The 14,515-nt window shown below is 41.9% G+C and overlaps 1 long non-coding RNA gene across 1 annotated transcript in view; it reads left to right on the plus strand.

The window, feature by feature from the left end:
• Positions 1 to 9,825: 9,825 nt before the first annotated feature.
• The window catches only part of LOC140908347 (uncharacterized), a 63,937-nt gene continuing 59,247 nt past the window's right edge, over positions 9,826 to 14,515 (plus strand). The window contains exon 1 of the long non-coding RNA XR_012157841.1: positions 9,826 to 9,883. This is a non-coding gene — a long non-coding RNA (uncharacterized lncRNA). The remainder of the gene's footprint in view (positions 9,884 to 14,515) is intronic.

The raw sequence follows: 14,515 nt of genomic DNA on the forward strand, positions 1-14,515 counted from the left end.
TGGGAATACTCGTGAGTAAAAGTGGGCAGACTCAGTCTCCTGAGGAGAAGAAGTGTAACCTGAGGTACTTATGAATGAGTGGTAGATTATGCATGGCCACATTCTCTTCTCACTTGAAATAATGAAAATGCAGTATACTACCATTGAAATCAATCAATGGAATTACTCTGGATTTTCATAGTTAAATGAGAGCAATATTTGGCCCTTTATTTTCCATATAAAATAACCGTTGAGCCTGATTCTGCTCTTACTTAAGTCTCAGTGTAAATAAATGAATTTACATTGGTGTCAAACTCTTGAGACCCCCCAGAATCAGGCTCTTTACAGCTCAAATTTTAAATAACACCCTTAGCAACACTGCTTTGGCTGGATTGAGCTGCTAGCCGTAGCTATACCGGTATTTTTAGCATACCAGACCTCGCATGCGCCTGTATACCTGTGCTGAGAAACTCCTTCCCAGCTGCAGCGTCAACATACCCTTGCAGTGAACAAGGCTTTGATTCCCCAACATACGGCACCAACTGCGCTTCTCACAGACTAATTAAGTGGATTAATTTAAATGAGCCATAAAATGAAAGGGCCGAGGGCTACACTCACAAGGGGGACTTAATCACTCAACTGCCCCTTGAGGCTGCTAAATCCAAGCGTTAGGCACCATTGGCATTCACAAAACCCCCACTCAGCTGGCACCGAATGCTGTAGGCACTTAAAGGTCCTAGATGCTTAAGTTTCCAGCAGTAAAGTCCCCTAGGCATCTACATTTCTGCTGGTGGACATAGGCAAAGCTGCCTCCGACTTGACTCCACCATCTAGCTTAGGCCTAAGTGCCATTGGGATTCACAAATTAGATGTTCCCCCACCTATCTCGCCTGTGGGGCCTGAGCCAATAGGTGTGCTCTGAGCAGGCCGACCCCTCACGTCATGGTGCCCCTTCCCCTGGCCAGTAGCTCATTGGTTAGAGTGCTTACCTAGGAGGTGGGAGAGCTGGGTTCAAGTCTCTACTCTGAATCAGGCAGAGTGGGGACTGGAATCCAGATTTCCCACATCCGGGGCTAGTGCCCTAACCACTGGCCCAGAATATGCAAAGGGGTATGGGCACCACCTTCATCCTTTGTGAGAAGGTTGCCTAAGGGCAAGTCTACGCTACAGCGTGTCTGGTGAAGACGCGCTATGCTGACAGGAGACCGCTCTCCTGGCATAGTATTGGCATAATGACTTCACCTCGGCAAGAAGAGTGTCTCCTGCCGACCTAGTGCCAGTGTGGACAGCATAAAACTTGTGTCATGGGGGGAGAGGGGCTTTTTCACACCCCTGAGCGACATAAGTTATATCAACTTATGCTGTTGTATAGACCTGCCCTCTGTCAACCCTTACTCCAAGAGAGGGTTCATGGCTGTGAATTCCAAGTAGAGCTAGAAGCCTCTCTCCAGTCTGATGTTAGACACTTAACTCCCTTTGAGGGGTGATGCTTAGGCCACACCGCTCACCTAAGCACTTCCTACTCAGTTTTCTGGCTTCTGTTCATCCCCTTTTTAAGCACCTAACTCTCCCCATACAATGCATGGGAATCCTGCACACCTCACCTGAGGCTGTGAATGCCACCAGGTGGCAGGGCACCCAAAGTTAGGTGATGCAGCACCTAAGCCCACTTCAGAGTAAAGAGAGAGTATGATGCACAGGCTGCCGTAATACTGGTAACTCACTAGTTTTGGCTTTGCAGCAGCTTTATTCATGTCAGATTCCTTTAGCCCTTCCCACAGACTTAAGTATTCTGAATTTAAAGGTGTTTGAATTATACCCAGCTAGTCTTTTTAGCAAGCTCCTGAAACCATTGAGAGAGAGCAATCTGACACCTCTGCCTCTTTGTACTCTGTGCATAAAATACAATCCAATAATAAATTAATTTAAAGTATCTTGCCCCTTTAATTTAAAGATCCCAAAGCATTTGACAGACATCAATCAATCACAATAACTCTATGAAGAAGTCAAAATATTATCTTTATTTTGCAGATGAGTAAGCTAAGTTACAAAGAAGGTTAAGTGGTTTGCCCACTGACATACTGCAATTCAGTGGCAGATCCTGAATTAAAATCTAGTGCTGAAATCTTAGCACTATCGACGTCAATGAAAAAACTCCCATTAACTTCATTAGCGCCAGGATTTCACCCCAGGGACCCACCCTCCTCTTTAACCAAATTTGAAGCTATTTTTCCTTGTCCTTCGATTTGCCTTACGATGTAGCATTTAATTTTCATATAAACCAGTGACACTGTATAATAGGGGACAGCTCCTGAGATAGTCACTGCGTCAATTTTATTTAGAAGTTTACTGATAAAATTATACTGGGCATGGTTCTTAAAGTCAAGGAAGTTATTGATTTTTTTAAAATAAAAATATGTGCAGCAGTAGCATTATAAAGAAAATTCAATATTGTTTAGCAAGCTGTACTGACCTTTTTATATTTTGATATTTTAAAATGACATATTAGAGATGAGATTAAAACCTTCCAGTATAGCTGTAAATTCCTTTAAAAAAATCTTATTGATTCAAAGATCTCAAGTCTTGGTAATAAAAGCCTTGAGATCTGAACAAATACAAATGAAAAATATTCCATTATTTTCAGCATCAGGGAGAGGTTAAGATTCAAAGTATATTTTGGAAATACTTTAATAATAATGACTTTGAATGGTTTTCAGTGCACCACCAGCAAAAGCTACCTGAACGCTTGCGGTCCGAGTAGAGTTTGTTAATAAATGTTACTGGTTTGGCAGCTGAACATTTTTCAGTGAGTAACGCCACTCTGTTCTCACTGTAGCTAGCATCTGCTGCTCATGGAATCACCACTCTCAGAAAACACAACGGATGATTTGTTCAAAATTTTAACATGGGGATACATGAGAATAAAGGAAAGTTTTCAATCCCTTTAGGAAGAAGGTCAGTCTGGGCTCTAAAGTTGCTGCTAGGCCCCAACTCCTACAAAGACTTCAACAGGATGACTTAAGGTCCATAAACATACGGGCCTGTGTAAGTCTTTGCAGGATCAAGATCATGTAAAGGGTCAAGCGTAACAGGGTTTCTATTCAGAATACCATCTCGCAGTCTTACATTTTTTAACCTATATGGCAGAACACTGGTTCTCTTAAGGAATCATGGACCAGAGCCTCAGGTGAGCCAGGGTCTAGTGAAGGCCAAACAATGAGGTGTGAGAGAGAGCATGTTTTATGCCAAGGATTTTATAAGTAACTGGAGAGAAGTGCTCACTTACACCTTCAATGAGGTTTTAAAGTCCTTCATTGTAAAGCAAGGAAATAGAAGAATGCTAGATTTGCCACTTTGGCAATGGTTGCAAAAATAAAGTCATTGTTTTAAATTTTTTTTTAATCCAAACTTTTTTCTAATTATATATTTAACTGAACAAAAAAGTACAACAGGATCCTGCCAGATGTAGTTTTTTATGGTGCTTTTGCCCCAGGAGCATGTTAGGACCTGGGAAAGTGTAATAGGTTGGACTTACATTTATAGCATCCCCTCAGACCTGGAGATGGCATGGCAAGGGTTTTTCATGTCTGGTGGCCTCTTCCTAAGCCCTAGGATAGCCTTTCCCAGCTCTCGTCTTCTGAGACTCTGCATGAGCATTCTGTGGATGGCCCTCTCGCCAAGTCCCATAAGCGTTCAGTCCCCTTCCAGGGGTAACAACAGGCCCAAATGAAGTCCAAACAAATCTAAACAATAATGATTCTGTCCAGTGCTTAATTTGTAATGAAAGAGGTGTTGGTGAGCAAGCAATTTTTTTACATTCATAACTGATGGAGGAAGCCCAGTGTGAACACCCATGTCTAGAGCTGCCGGGGCTCAGCCCTGGCTAGCCTTGGCACAAATTAAGCACTGATTCTGACCCTTGGGGCAATAGAAATCTTCTCCTTCTGGGCCACCTATTCCCAGGCCCTGCAGAGTTTTTCCTATATTACTTTCTTCTAGCAGATTTTCCCCACCACTTCCAGCAATGGTCTCAAGTTGCTGTAGGGGAGGTCTAGATTGGATATTAGGAAACACTATTTTACTAGGAGGGTGGTGGAATGGGTTACCTAGGGAGGTGGTGGAATCTCCATCCTTAGAGGTTTTTAAGGTCTGGCTTGACAAAGCCCTGGCTGGGATGATTTAGTTGGTGTTGGTCCTGGTCCTGCTTTGAGTAAGGAGTTGGACTAGATGACCTCCTGAGGTCTTCTCCTCCAACCCTATTCTTCTATGATTCTCTTCCCTCAGGAGTCTTCCTGTTCACTGCTGGAGTCTCACTGCATCCGCTTACAAAACTCTACCTTAGGACTCCCTCCCTCAGAATGAATCAAGCACTAGGCTGCAGAAGCAATGTCAAATCCCCTTAAATCTTAGTCCTGCAACCACAGACTGGACTGTCACATCATCATTCATAACTGGGAACTCTGCCCTTAACTAATGCTCTTGATACTGATGCGTGATCATTGCCTTGCTTTCAACCCATGCCCATCTGTTAGGATGGCATTATGCCTGCTTAGAGTAGCATGCCAATGGAATTGAGGCATAAATGCCATCCCAAAATGGGTTTAGATGGGCAGGCGGAATATGTTGCTAGTAGGAGCCCTTCTTTAATCAGACACTTTCTTTGTGACCCTGTGGTACCAAAGAAACCTTTCCACCTGACTGCACCTGTTCACAAGCAGAGAAAACAGAGGAACTGTGGATACGATATGATTGCTGAAAATTCATGTTTCCTGCAGGCACATTGAAGCTTTTTGGCACGACATAGAATGTCAAAACATAAGGCACCCCCATATGATATGTTAATTATATTCGTAAGGTCAGATTTTCAAAAATTGTCATATGCCATTATAGCTGCCTAATTTGTACATGAAAATACCTGATTTGCACATACACATCTTGGGTATTTGCATGCCTCATGGTCAGTTGGGTGCCTAACTGGTCATCTGTACATGCAAACATCCAATTTATGTGTAAGAATAAACCTTGTATCTAAATTAGCATGTACAACTGCATCAATTAATTTGCACATGCCTACTTTTGAGAGTCTAGTGCTTGATTTCTATACCATATATTATGGTTAGTCATTTTTTTTAAACATCAAAAGTATATTTTGTTGGAAAACTGGGTTTTCAACTAAATTAAATTTTTCACCAAAAATGTATCTGCTTTCCACAGAAAAATTTGGCTTTCTGACAAAAAAAAAAAAAAAACAACCACCAAAAATAAAAATAAATGAACACATGAAAACCAAAAAGGTTTTGATTGACAAATACTACTCTGGTGCCTCGTAGGAGTTTTAGTTCAGATGTTCATGCCTCCATTCTCCTCTCTGGGCTGGAATCTCCAGGTGGACTTCTGTGATGTCCAGCACGGTGACTCAGCAAGAGGAGATGATAATGCAGCATGTGAGATGTAGTCTGGCCAGGGAGACCAGCCCTTAGAGGAGAGGTGCATGAGGTACCTGAACTAAAATTCCCATGAGCCAGCACAGCTACCCTGAAATTTTGGCTTTCAGAAAAAATGACAAATCAAAAGCTTTTGGGTTTATGGCTGCAATTTTTCAGTTTTTGAATTTTCACTGAAAAGTGGAAATTTTCCATGGGTTTTCTGGTCAGTCCTACAATATATGTTCTTAGCTTCTGTACAGCACTTTGGACATATTATTTGTACTGTCACATCAGGATTCTCTGTTGAAAGCCAAGACATTTACAGCCAGGACCACTGATCTTTAATAAACACAGCTGATGGTTCCTTCTTTGCCTCTGTTGTCTTCTAACCAGAGAAGCTGGCAACAAGTCCAAGGCACATAACCCCTAAATTCTTCTTCTTGAAGCATTTTATGTCCTTTCATGTGAAACTAAAGGCAGGTCTCCAGTGAAATCGGTGCAGCGACATAGCTGCAGCTGTGCTGTTGTAGAGCTTCAGTGAAGATACTAGTTGCCAATGCGGGAAGCTTTTCCTGTCAGCATAGTTAATCCACCTCCATGAGAGATAGTAGCTATGTCAATGGGAGAAGCTCTCCTGTGTACACTGGAGGTTAGGTCATTATAGCTACGTAGCTTGGGGGTGTGGATTTTTCACAGCCTTGAGTGATGTAGTTATTGTGATGTAAGTTTGTCATGTAGACCTGGCACATCTTGGGCCAGCCCCTCTGCTGGGGTAAATTAGCACAGTTCTGTTAAAGTCAAGGGAGCTACACTGGTGACTTAAGCTGAGGGTCTGGGCCACCATTGTTGCTCTGTTTAATCTAGGCCGTATTTGTGGGAGCCAATGGGGATGGAGGTAGAAAGCAAAATGTCAGGCAATGGAGTGAAGTGGACTGACAAAGCCTGAGGGTGATCATCATGATACATGGCCTGGATTTGAAAATGCTTGTTGATAGAACAGAGAAAGTGCACATATTTTACACGTATACCTATTTCCCCCATTAAGCCTAATTAGCTGTAGTGTGTAAACAGTCAGGGACTGTAAGATCTCCTGTATGACTGACACTATTCTCTGGGAACTTGCTTAGTTCATTTCTTCTCTCATCTTTCAGGCACCATCTTTAATATACAGGCATAAAGGACATCATTACTAATACAGATAGCTGCAGCCCTCCTCCCCCACCAAAAGTAAACTTTGGTTCCTAAATCAGGTTTACGCTCCAAAGCAATACATGCCCACGTAGTTTGCCATGGCTAAAACTGCATAACAGAGATTAAAATATATATATATATATATATGGGGTCTGGTTATCCTCTGGCAGTCAGTGACATTACAATGGCATAAAATGGGACGAATGCAGTAGTGAATAAGATCCATAGAGACCGTGGCTGGCAGTCTTTTGCTACAAAAAACTCCTAGCCAACAAGAATGAAGGGCTTTAAGACCCTTGACTGGAAGACAAAGTCAAAATATTAAGTATTACACAACACCATTTTAGTGTCTTCAATAGCATTGTAACAGAATAAACGGGGAAAGAATGTGGCTCTGAGCATTGCTGCTTTTTCCTGTTAATGCCCCACAGCAGTAACACCAGCCAGGAGAGTAGAGAGTTTTTCCCCTTCAAATACCCCACAAAGTCTAGACTGCTCAGCTCTATTTCTTCATTGCTTGTAGAAGTTAGATTTGAATTGGTTATTTACTGCTTGTAGGACTGGCTTGACATAAGTAACTTGCCGCATTTCTGAGTGAGCATCATTGGGTATGTGACTGGAAGGTTAATTTGTAAATAGGGGCTTGACAAATGACATGCTGGAGTCAGGATGTCTGTGTTAGCTAAGATAAGCCACAACACCCTGATGCTAGGGACTATGGACAACATAAACCAGAAAGGTAAGGACCAGGTTCCATGTGAACAGCACATGGACAGAGCATGCTGTACAGGGATTGGTTCCTGCAAAGTAACCAAGCCAATCAAAAAATGGGTGCTGTTATGTATAGCAAATGTAATGTCATGTGTAAATGTATACAAAGGAAGAGGTTTGCTCTGTAACTTTGGATGTGTGGTTTGCCCTATGCCCACCCCCTACACTTGAGTGTGATCAACTCAGCATAGCTTTGCTGTATGCCAAATAAAGGACCCTGCATGGTGAATCCAGAGTTGAACTGCGTGTTTTGGATCCCAGAGAACTGGATGAAGTGTTCTCCCAGAACTGGACAAGGTGTTCTCGATAAGCAGAGCGGAATTGGTCTCGGAGGGAATCCCAACATTATTGGTGCTGGACTCAGATTGGATCCATTTGTCTGGAACATGTAACATATAATAAGCTAGATGTGTAGCTTTACTGTCAAGGTTCGCAACCGAGCAGTTTAGCAATGGAATTGGAATCTGAGGAGGTTTTCAGAACATGGGAGGAGTGGGCTGGATTTAAAGAGGTCCCTTTGGATTCCCCTGGGAAGTTATAGGGGTAGACTGGAACCAGGTGGAAAATGAACTCCAGTAAATAGTATTAGACAAGAAATGCAAGAAAAAGAAACAAAAAACCATGTTATAAATTATAGTACAGACATCTTTCCTAATGAGAAATCCAGAACCATAAAGGGAATATTTTGGAAACGTAAAGGGAGGTATTTTGGATTCATATGTAAAAGAATGCTTGCAGAACACAACCAAGTTCTGTTGAATGCCACTGAAACTTTAAAGAATAAGACCCAGGGGTGATCATGGAGGGAACAGCAGTTTGCAAACAAGCACAAAGATAAGCTCAAAGAAATCAGCTGAGAAATGTGTCACTGTGGGAGATAAGTGATTCAAGGAAAGGGATTGAGGAGTTAAAAGTAGCTTTTGCACAAATTAACATTACAGAATTTGGAGAGAATTAAAGTCAGGGGCAGTAGAAATGTTAAAGAGTGAAAGTGTTTTAGGAAGAGAATGCTTGGTTTGATACGAAAACCTGGTTTATGGCAGTACAACTCAGTACAGTCTTGCCCAGTGGAACTCTGGTAGTTAAACCAATTATGGCACCCCTATCTATGTGTTTGTCCCCAAGAGCCTTTACAGCCATTTTGAAGGAAAATGGGCCTTTTCTCTGGAGGAATGGTTTGTAAATAATTAGTTGTAAATGACCTCTGTAGGCATTTGACTATGGACAATTTAGTCAAAATCTCTAAAAGGACATAAGAGGTTTCCATTTGAACTTGACTGTCTCTGAATGTACAAGTAGGGAATGTAATCTGGGTACAGTTGTGTAAACTATAATTAGAGCAACACAAGGGTTGTTGAGAAAAATATTTAAACACATTGGTGTAATTATGCAGGGTTTTAAAAGACCTAAACAAACACTCTTGGCTTCTAAAACCCCATTTTATATGTCTAAAATGAACTGGCCTTTAAAAGATTCCACTAAAAATCCATTTGAATCTTTCATTCAAAGTTGCAAAAACTGATGGACACTTTTTTGAGCAGCTGCGAAAGTTATCCGGTAGTGTTTGCTAAATTCTTCCCCCCGCCTCGCAAGCCAAAAACAAGTAGCTGGTGTTATCTGGCTTTGAGATGATGTTTTTTCATGAAGTTCAACGTTTTTTTCCAATAAGGACTAGAGGACATGGTTGTGGCTGTGGCAGGGATGGACAGAACCAGGACAGAAGGAAGAGACTCTGGATCCTTTCATAGTAATGAAACAGCAGCTAAAAGAGTGGCAGGACTAAAATGAAAAATTAAAGAGACAGTGCACATCTGGAGCAATAGCAAGGGGAGGGAGGGGGTCACAAGAGTAGCAATTTTAGGAACACCAAGCCTTAAAGTGTCTCTGAGGGCTTGTCTACATTACCCTTAGGATCGACGGGCAGCGATTGATCCAGCGGGGGTCGATTTATCGTGTCTACTCTAGACACGATAAATCGACCACCGAGCACTCTCCCATCAACTCTGGTACTCCACCAGAGTGAGAGGTGCAGGTGGAGTTGACAGGAGAGCGTCAGCTGTCAACTTACTGCAGTGAAGACACTGCGGTGAGTAGATCTAAGTATGTCGACTTCGGCTATGTTATTCACATAGTTGAAGTTGTGTAACTGAGATCGATTCCCCCCATCCCTCCTCCGCCAGTGTAGATCAGGCCTCAGTGATTAGACAGTCACTTTGATAGAAGTACATGGAGACTCTAAGTACAAAACAAACAGCTACACTTCATGTGACAATTAGTATGGCTAACATGATTTTTTGGTAAATCAAGGGTAAGAGTTGCATTATGGAAGGAAGGCACATTCCCTTGGAATGTGTAGCGTATACTGTAAAAGGGGTAAAGCAAATGTAAAGGCAAATGTAAATGTAAAATGTATAGAGGTTCCAAAGAGAAGCCACAATGAGTTGTGTTTTCTTTTTTCAGAGGGCTGTGTGCTTTGGAAGTGGAAAACAACCCAGCACCAAGAAAGATCAGTGAATGTAAGAAATGGAGCTTAACCATTAACACGCATCTACAAAAGTTCTGTTTAACTGTAGTGTAAAGTAAATGTTATTAGGAAGTAAAAGCTTATATGATAGTGTTTTGTAAATAGAAATAATGTAAGATGCTTTGGGAACATAACCAAGTATTTCAGCAGAAGTACTGCATCCATTACATGAGCACGCGTTTTAGCCAGAATTAGCATCTGGAGTATTATATTTTAAAAATCAACAAAGCAAAGAATGTGTTGATACAGAGTGTAACTATTTTATATGTATAATATTGTAAATGATTTTTAAATGTACAAGATAAAGGTAATGAAAGGTAAAAGGCAAAAACAATGATACGTGCAGTATATAACATATTTCCCATATAAAGTAAAAGAGGCCTCAAGTGACATAGAACAAAGAGATTTGCCTTCTTTTATCACCACAGAAAAGTTAATAGCCAGGGTCCAATACCATGAAGTTCCATGCAAAAAGCACTACAACTCATCTGGTGTGGAAGAAGTTTGTTTTCTGTCCTCAAATACAGTTGCAAGACAATGCAAGGTCTGGAAAGCTACAGACTTGAACTACTGTTTTCACCTGGGGACATTTACATGTGCAGATGTAACGTCTTACTGTACAGAGTTGCCAGCACATGGGTTCACTCTGGGAGAACAGTCTCCAGATTGCACAGTTTGGTTGAGACACTGGGAAGTTGGTAAAGTAACGCTGCCTATGCTGGTGATGACAAGTATTGTGTGGTGGCTGAGGAGGACCACAGCTAGTATGGACTCAGGGAATGTTATTTTAATTGGCCTGTGTTCTGTGTCACACCCAAATTTCCTGTGGTGATAAATGGAAATATTTTTATATTTTGTAACAGTTTTTCCATAATGTAATTAAAATGACAGTAAAATTAAAACCAAAGGATGCTTTTACGGCAGAGAAAGCTTATAATGAGGGATTATACACTGGTGGGCTGTACAAGAAGAGGTGAGCTTGCACCCTTCCCCCTCCCCCAGTTTGTACTTTCAGCCTAATATTAATGGTGGACGATTGTTCAAATAATTACAACTACTGTGGTGCTGGGCATGTGTTGCTAGGTAATAAACTTGAAAAGAAGAGCAAAGAAACACTGGAATAGGATACTATCATAAAAAAAACCCCAAGAAAATAAAAGAAGTGGAAATGTAGGCCTGGCTTGACATAAGTAACTTGCCTCATTTCTTAGTGGCTTGACAAACAGTATGCTGGAGTCATGGAGTCTGCACTCACTAAGATAAGCAGCAACACCCAGATGGTAGGAACTCGTCGTCGTGGGCTATCCCTCGATACAAGGATTATGTCTGCCACGGGGAAGAGTCACTGATGAGACTTAAAATGGCTGAGGAGTCCAATCGGTGCTCTACAGGTTTTTCTACATACGTGACAGGTGGTTGCTTGGAGAGAGCAGAATTGCTGGCTGGGATGCTGTACACTTTCCTTCATCCCCTGTCATTTCTCAGCCTCTTGAACAAGGCAATTATCTTCAAAACGGGCTGAGGCTTGATATATGATGTGATGCCATTGCAGTCTACTGCCAGTCAGCTCTTCCCAATTCATGGGGGTCAATGCCTCCCTTCTTAAGATATACTTGAGTGTCCTTGGAGCATTTCCTCTGTCTCCTGTGAGTCCTGTTACCATGACTAAGTTGAAAAAAAGAGGACTTGCTTTGGAAGACAGGTATCAGCCATCCACACACAGTGACCAGCCCAGCGAAGTTGGTGTTTCAGTATCTTTGCCTCAACACTGGTGATGTTAGCTTCAGAGGGAACACTGGCATTGCGGTGACAGTCTTCTCATCTGATATAGAGAATCTTTCTAAGACAGTGATGGTGGTACCACTCCAGATGCTTATGATGGCTTTGGTATGTCACCCATGTCTCGCACCCAGAAAAAGGAGTTGGGATGACTACTGCATTCCAGATCAGGATCTTAGTTTTCATCTGCAGATCTGTCAATAAAGACACAACAGAGCAACTTTCTGTCACAACTGATCCTATGTTTGATCTCCACATCAAGATTGGTTGTCTAGGAGAGGTGGCTACCAGGTAAAGGAAATGCTCAACATTTTCCAGGGGTTCACCACTGATGATAATTTGTGGGAGAAGGGGGGCAACTTGTCATGGGGCAGGCTGATAAAGCACCTTAGTTTTCCCAATGTTGAGGGAAAGCCCCAGGCTATGATAGGCGCCCAAGAAAAGATCTAGGGTGGACTGCAAGTCAGCCTTGCTGCGAGCAAGGACAGCACAGTCGTCAGCATACTGAAGGTCAGTAATAACAGTCCTGGTGACCTTAGTTTTAGAACAAAGACACCTCAGGTTGAAGAGCTGGCCATCCATGCACTACTCAATCTCAATACCAGAAGAAAGGTGGTCATGAATAAGATTCAAAATCGGAGCAAGACCGATGGAAAACAGGGTTTGGGCAATAACACAGGACTATGGACAAGTTAAACCTGGACTCTAATGATCAGGTTCTACATGAAGAGCATAAGGACAGAGCAAAGTAACCAAGCCAATCAAAAAATATGTGGTGTAATGTATAGCAAATGTAATGTAATGTAGTGTGTAAATGCATATAAAGGAAGAGCTTTGCTGTGTAACTTTGGATGTGTGAAATGCCCAATACCCAACCCCTATGCTTGAGACCGATCAATTCAATGAAGCTTTACTGTATGCCAAATAAAGGAGCCTGCATGATGAAATCCAGAGTCGAACTGAGTGTTTCGGATCCCAGAGAACTGGATCAAGTGTTGTCCCAGAACTGGACAAGGTGTTCTGGATAAGCCAAGTGGAAAAGGTCTTGGAGGGAATCCCAACACTGTTTAATAGACTTGAGGTGGCTGGTAGTCTAGGTGCGAAGCCAAGAAACCAAGAGAAGTTGACCCTACCCAACTTGGCTTTGAAAAAGGAGGTTATGGTGATTCACCTCTTAACATTTTCTTTACTGTTTTCCTACCTTAAACACCATTTTGAAATCATTTAGAATTTTAATGCTGAATATATTTTAAACTATAGCTGGGTTCAGATAAGTTAAAAATCAGTTTGCCCGCCTGCCCTGGAATTCCTGACAACCTGAGAGTTCATATTCCTTGGCTGGATGTAAATTCTTATTTTCAGTGAATGGATTTTTCTTTTTTTATATGGATGGGCTTCCTCCCGCCCCCACCATCTTTGAAATATTTTTTAGAATTAGAATTAATCTACTACTCTTGAAGGCTGCTGGATTGACAACCCTGGAAACTGAAGTCTTCGATCTCCCACATGGACAGGCAAGCATGAGCAGCCACAGTACGAACATCCCCTGCTGCCTAGTAATGTGTTTCATGCCTGGGGTACAGACAGTGCCTCTTACTGCAAAAGGCTAGAGTGTAGGATTTTTAACTCTGCTTTCAGTCACTCCACTGGGAGCAGAATTAAACCAGCATCGAATCCTTTTGAAAAATCCTACTCAGAATGCATAGGACTGAATCCTCAATTGTACTTAGCAAAATGAGAGGATATCTTATGAATCAGATACCTTATGAAGTGCATATTTTCTGACCCACACAGACAATCTGAGATACACATCCCAACAGACGTACATTATCCATGGGATTGCATGATATGACCCTTAATATCAGTGAGTCTGTAGTACTCGATATACTGTACCATTTTGGGCTTTGGTTCCCCCCCACCCCCCCGACCCGCAAACCCACTCTCCTGTTCTGTGCTGGAAATGGCCCACCTTGATTATCATACACATTGTAAGGAGAGTGATCACTTTACATAAGCTATTACCAGCAGGAGAGTGGGGTGGGGGGAGAGAAAACCTTTTGTAGTGATAAACACCCATTTTTTCATGATTTGTGTGTATAAAAACAAACATCTTCTGTATTTTCCACAGTATGCATCCGATGAAGTAAGCTGTAGCTCACGAAAGCTTATGCTCAAATAAATTGGTTAGTCTCTAAGGTGCCACAAGTCCTCCTTTAAATATAACAGGGATCAACTCAACATCACTCATGTTTTACACGCACATGGATTTGGGAGTAAAGGAAAAGCAGTGCAAGCCCATACTGTGCAAGTGTCACTATACATAATGGCAGATGCACCTCAGTTCAGACCTGCAATTGCCTCTGTGGTCTGTGCAATGGGCCTTAGTTTATGCGTAAGGGGGTGGTTGATTTCATTATACCATCTATTCCAACTTCAGTTACAGACTGGGATAAAACCCGCTGAAAAAATGGTAATCTGTTGGTGACCAAGCAAAGCAAGCTCCGCTCTTCAAAAAATGAAAAGATAGTACATTAACCTCCTATGCAACTCTCTCATTCTTGCTCAGCTGTTTGCTTCCTCTTTACATTGTCCCTCTTCCAGATCTAACTTTTGTGAGTTTTGTGATCCTTTTTTAACCCCTCACATGATTTCCTTATTTTGTCTATTGGTCTGTGAACGTTGTGTTGATGTATATAGGTATTATCAGTGCTGGTGATCTGGTCTTCCATGCATCTGTGTGCTGACCATTTTTATCTTTCCCCCTCATAGTCATCCCGACTGGGTCTAGCACTGTTATTTATTTGGCCTAAGATACAAGTCTGCCAATGCTATTGGTTATGCCCAG

The sequence above is a fragment of the Lepidochelys kempii genome, chromosome 3 (assembly GCF_965140265.1).
Source record: "Lepidochelys kempii isolate rLepKem1 chromosome 3, rLepKem1.hap2, whole genome shotgun sequence".
NCBI classification, from domain to species: Eukaryota; Metazoa; Chordata; order Testudines; family Cheloniidae; genus Lepidochelys; species Lepidochelys kempii.